Genomic DNA, 6000 nt, shown 5'->3' on the forward strand with positions numbered 1-6000 from the left:
ATATATGCCATTAGTATCAGCCCTGGAAAAAAAAACAACATAATTGGTCTATTTCAATGAGTAATTGACAATGTAAGAAACAGCGAGAATTTTACATAATTATCATGGATGTGCCAAACCATTTGTAATTACGTGAAAATTTAACAAGCTGTGAAATGTATTAAAATAAGCTGCAATACCCAAGCAGACTTTATGTGAAATAAACATTTTTTGCTCAATCTCATTAAATGGCGCACATGAATGCTCGCCAGCTCCGGCCAGCGGGTTGTCGGCCATTTTGTCCAGGTTGGGGGGCGTCGCCGGTGTCACGGACATCTGCCTAGATGTCAATCGCCCGAACAAAACTCACACCCGCAAACCTGAACCTCAAAGTCAGGACTGACAGACACTTAAAGAGCAACAACTTCAATTTCAGACAGTCCCTGAAGGTTGCACCTGCTCACCATTGACAAAGGGTCATGCCAGTACAGTACTGTGAAACGTTTATGCACGGCCGTCAACTTGTTCAGGGACGCGCCAAGGGGCGGGCTGGCCAACACTCGCGACACGTCGCCCGGCCACAACGACATTCTATTACATTTATTTGATTTTTTCCAGATGAGTGGCATGAGAACGAATCCCGCCGAGTCGGCTTTATCTGCACTAACCTGCAAGTCTCCCCGGCGAGCGCCTGGCGGGCACAACAAAAGCGCTAAAGCAATTATGACGGCGCTTTATCGTCTCCACGGTGACCGGCGGCGGGTCGGCCGCGGTGCACGGGCGGCTTAGCGCGCGTAAACACGCCGACATAATGGCGGCCGAGTCTGAGGAGTTGTTGCGTCCTTTTGCAGATAACACAGTGGCTTTGCGTTTGTCGCTGTGGACGCCAAACAATGCAAAACAAATATGGAGATTATTTGGGAAGATAAGTGGGAGTTTAGTTCAGTTTTCTTGTATCAACTATGAGGTTGTGAAGTCTGCCAGCAGCCAAACATTTTTTTTTTCCATTTTTACAGCAGATGGAAGATGACGAGGGGCGGTAAATACTCAGACCACAAAATCTTAAAAGCCTCATTGAGTAGTACAACAAAGGGGAAAGTATATGTTAGCATCTAAATAGTCTTTTATGTTTACAAGAAAATGGATGCATGGATGGATGGACTACATTTTCTTTGATGTTAAACTATGGTTTTTGGAGACCAAAAAGCCTGTGATCTTTACTAAAACGTACGCTGTTTGAAGTCCTAATTTGTCCTCGATGTTTATTAAAACATGTTGTTTGAAGACTATGTTTTCTTTACTGTTTTCAGAATGGTTATGTTTGTTTTTTTTAATAAAACAGCAAGATTACTTTTGTCAAAATTAGATGTTTGAAAATGTGCATTCATTTACTACATGTACGAATCTACAATTCAGATAATACTTAAATGATGGAAAGCTCAGAATATGAGGGTGTTTGCTAGGTATATTGAAATTTCTCTGCATGTGAAAACTGTTTATCATACAAGCCTAAAATTTAAACAATGTCTCTAAGCAATTACTTGATTATTAAAGTAGTTGTCTGTTAACTCATTCAGTGCCACGGATGAGAATTCTCATCTTTTAAAATAAAAACGACAATGATAAATCATAAAATTCTGGTCAAATAAGTTGTTTGTTTTTTTTATGGAGAAGAGTTGACACTTGCTTACTTAATATAAGCCAATTGAGCACTGTACTGATAACTGTGACCTATGGATGGCAGTGTTTCCACACTTACAACACAGCTGTTAGTTATATGCAAGCGTCACTGAAGAATGGAAGTCAATCTTTCATTGGCAGCACCAATATTTACGTAGACATAGCACACAATAGTCTGTTGGCCTTGAAAGTTGAGTGAAAATGCTAAATTTACTGGCCTGGACTCTCCTTTTCCAATCCCGCTTGCCACGGAAAAAGTAAATTTGATGATTTTAGTTGGTGATTAACTGATTCTTTTTGACAGCTCTTAGATGAACTTGGATGAATTAAAAACAGGTGAATTTTGCCGCTTAAACCATACTCCACAAATTCAATATAAATATGAGCACAAGCGATAACGGTTAAAACATATAGCTGGAATTAAAATTTGGAAATAGACTTCCCCTTTAATGATAATTAACCTTAGCTTCCTCAGCGACTTTAAAATTGTCTTCAATGTTCACAAAATCACGTATAGTCTTAAATTCAGTGAGGAGTCTAAATTAATTTGCCTCCTCTAAAATAGAGCCTTGAAAAAAAATGCCTCCCTTTCCCTGTAGTCGCATAAAAAGTAGGTCCTCGGGCCACAAACGCATACTACGTCCTTTTGTTTGGTCACGTTACACAACCGCAAAGCTTTTACATTTTATGTCGGCTGTTGCCTTCAGGAAGCGCCTGAAATCTTTAATGAAGGAGGTGGCGTCACACCACTACGAAACGGCATGGCAATAGTGTCTCATAAATGGCAACAATAAAGCCGGTTGTAGCTACAGAGCGGGCCTCGATTAGACAGCGGCTTTATGAGCTCATTATTTCAACCGATCGCTGCCGAAGACCGATCAGCCGTCTATCTGCTTCCTCGCCGTCATATTGGGACACGGCTGGCCGGGCTCCTTGTCTGTCTTTCTGACGAAGACGCCCACTTAAACAGCAATTAAGATGCATTTCCCGGGCCCGCCGTGTTATAATTTCCCCATTTGAGCCGCGCGGGCATCAATATTCCGCTGACGTGACGGCTATATCTCCCATCAGATTGAGGTGCGTGCCTGTGTGTTTGAAAGGAAAGAGGCCCTAAGTGTCAAACGCACACACACGCAGTTACATGCAAAATAGGATTTTCTACAGTCCCTGAAGGCAACAACTGACTTGGATGGATAGATGAATGAATGACACTACCTAAAGAGAAAGGAAATAAGGACCGATTGCTCATTTTTTAGGAAACCTATGATTTCACTGTCTCGAAAGCAGCGGTTCTCAAAGTGGGGTCTGCGGACCCCCCGGGGGTCCTTGGCCTGACTGCAGGGGTCCGTCAAATAATTTGGAACTGATTGAGTTTATCTTTTAACAGTTACAGACTTGTGCCTCGTTTGACTTAGTCTTTGTTTATGGGCGCCGTCTCTGGCCGTTGTCGATGTGCATTGATTGAGTGCATTGATAGAGCGCCCTCTGTCTGCCTAGATAGAAGCCATTGTAACATCTAGGAAAAAATATACATTTGTTCAATTTACTTTAAATTAAAATATTAAAATATGCCTGACAGCAAAGCTAATGCTGTTATTGACTGAATAATTAGCAGCAATCTTTTCAGCGGAAATTGACCTGGTTTGTGGTAAGGAGGCATGCAATTTGCAATTTTTATTTTGTAAATATTTCAGTAGAGCTGTAAAGTCACAAATGTGCTTTTGCAATGGGGGAAATTGGAAAATTTGCTTTCTAAAAGGGGTCCATGACTAGTCTAAAAACCCTTTCTTGAAAGGCATCACCTGACTTGACAGGAATGATGTAATATTGCTGCTTACTGTAGTTCCAAAAAGGAGGAGAAAAAGAATGAACAGAAAGAGAGCACGTTCAACATTGGGATTATTTAGCGTGGTCAAAGCTATGTGAACTTTCAATTTACTGTCTCTTTAGTCCCTCGCCGTTGCTTCCCAGGATTGTTTATCTGTCCGTGGGGAAAGTTCTGGGTAAGAGAAGGAAGTAGGGAGGATGGACGAGAGTATTTGAGGCTTGTTATTTCGGCGGCTAACAGGACAATGAATTCAGCCGGTTTATTGAATGCGTGCATTTATAGCACGAACGCCCGCACACACACTGAGGAAGCTATTCCACCTCACAGTACAGCTTTGTGTGTGCATGCCATACTTATCATAATTCTCATAATTCTTGTGGATTGTTGTATCAATGCCCATCTTAAATACTTATTAGTATTAATACATTTAATGTTATTGTTATACCGCCACATTAGTACATCCAGCACATCACTTATTATTATTATTATTATTATTATTATTATTATCCATTTTCTATACCACTTATCATCACAAGTGCCGTAAATGTGTTTGCACCGATACCAGCGGACTATTTTTGAGTGATAAAGTACACAAAAAACTATTTGCCAGCCATAAAGGAGAAGGCCAAGCCCAGATTTGAACTAATGACCTTTGAACTGTATGGCAGATATGCAACACAGTTGGCCATCATTGCCGTGTTTGTGATCAAGCTTTTCCTATTATTTTTGTGTACTTCAAATATTTTTTTTAATTATTATTATCATTAATATTATATTATTATCAATAAAAGCCATAGTAGTATCAGTAGTAGTAACCGTAGTAGTCGCACATTCAGTTTGAATGAAGATGAGGATGATGGTGATGGTGACGACCAGTTTGAATTATTGTATATACGATAAATAATACTATTCCAAATTGCATGCCCTAAGGTCACATATGAGTAAGCACTTATCAATTAGAGTAAATGAATGATTATTTGATCTCTAATTCCCAGTTTTCCTAACTAGTGTCTTGTTAAAGTCTGTAATGTTATGATAAGCAATATCAGCAGATCTATGTGGTGCAGCTCTACCCTGGTGAGCTCATACTGCAGCAACCAAGAGGAGTGGTGGGGGTGAGTGGAAACGGGGGGGCTCAAAAAAGAGGAGCATCAGACAGAATAGCAACATGAAAAAGCCTTGGCAGAGGTAATAATGTCACACGGTGGGAAACCTGGTAAAAAAAAAAATTCAATACAAATCGTAAAGTTTTTTTCTGTTAGTGTTATAGAGGGTGTGCCCTAAAATGAAAAAAATATCAATTCTTATAAGAATTGGGATTCTTATTTACTAAAATTCAGAATCAACTCTCTCAATATCGCTACTGTAACTAAAAATAAATCAATCTGCTCTTTGTCAGGACAGCAGGTTCTAAAAAGTCAAGCTCGCAACCTTTCGCTCCACTGCTAACAAATGAAGTTTGACCGTCACAGACCTGGTGATTGTATAAGCCCTACAAGTGGCTTTTCCCAAGGCTATCGCGGGTCCCAATCGCTCTGAAGACGTGATAAATATTTCTGCCGCCTTTTGCAAAACAGATCAACAAGAACAGGAAGTCGTGTCATTTTATTCTGCCTCCTCACACCGCGACTCTCCTCCCTCAAATGGACTTTTCTCTCTTGCACACACATGAATTAAATGCGCTTACTAGGAACAAATATTAATAAAGCAAATGGTCCGTAATCAACAGAACACAAAACTTCAGCATATCCACAAAATAAAATAGCGCAAAACAAAACAAAGTTTGGAAACTCCAAATACACAAAAACATATTACTCAAAAACATGCAAATAAAAATACTGTCTAAATAACAATGTATATTACAATTAAAACTAATAATGCTCCTGATATGCTCGCAGTTACGCACGTTTCATGCTTTGCCCATACTCTCAATTAAACTGTTCACTTGAAAACGTTTATTTCATAACATGTTTGTGATAAACGTACTGAGAAATATTCAGCATTTTCATTCGTGCAACAGTTGTTTACATATTTTGGTACAGCAATTTCCTGTGAAATGACAAAATATCTTGTTCTACCATTTAAAAAAAACAAAAAAACATGCACTTTTTGTTTAATCTTATCTTGCACTATGGGATTTTTAAAATGTATAGCTTTCTTCAAAAAGTAGCGCAGTTGTCCAAGTGGCATTTTTGTTGCCAACAAATCAAAATTAATAAATGGAAAAGCTGAAATATTTTTTAACTGAATCAAAATATCGAGAGAGCCAAAATGCATTGTTACATCCCAAAATGTTGAGATGACATTGATCAAAACTAGAGATGAGAATTGAGAATTTTTTTGAGAATTTTTTAAGCTAGCAATAGTTTTCCTTTCTTCCAGCTAAATTCTTTGCCACGACATGCAGCGACAAAGGGAAGCAAAGCACATCGTCATCTGTGAAACTTTCACCGGGCCAAACTCTTGCTGGTTTGTTGTTTTCCACGTGCGTCACTCCCGTTAGCGTGTTAGCA

This window comes from Hippichthys cyanospilos, chromosome 16, assembly GCF_059441005.1.
Source record: "Hippichthys cyanospilos isolate Australia breed blue-spotted pipefish chromosome 16, RoL_Hcya_1.0, whole genome shotgun sequence".
Lineage (NCBI taxonomy): Eukaryota > Metazoa > Chordata > Actinopteri > Syngnathiformes > Syngnathidae > Hippichthys > Hippichthys cyanospilos.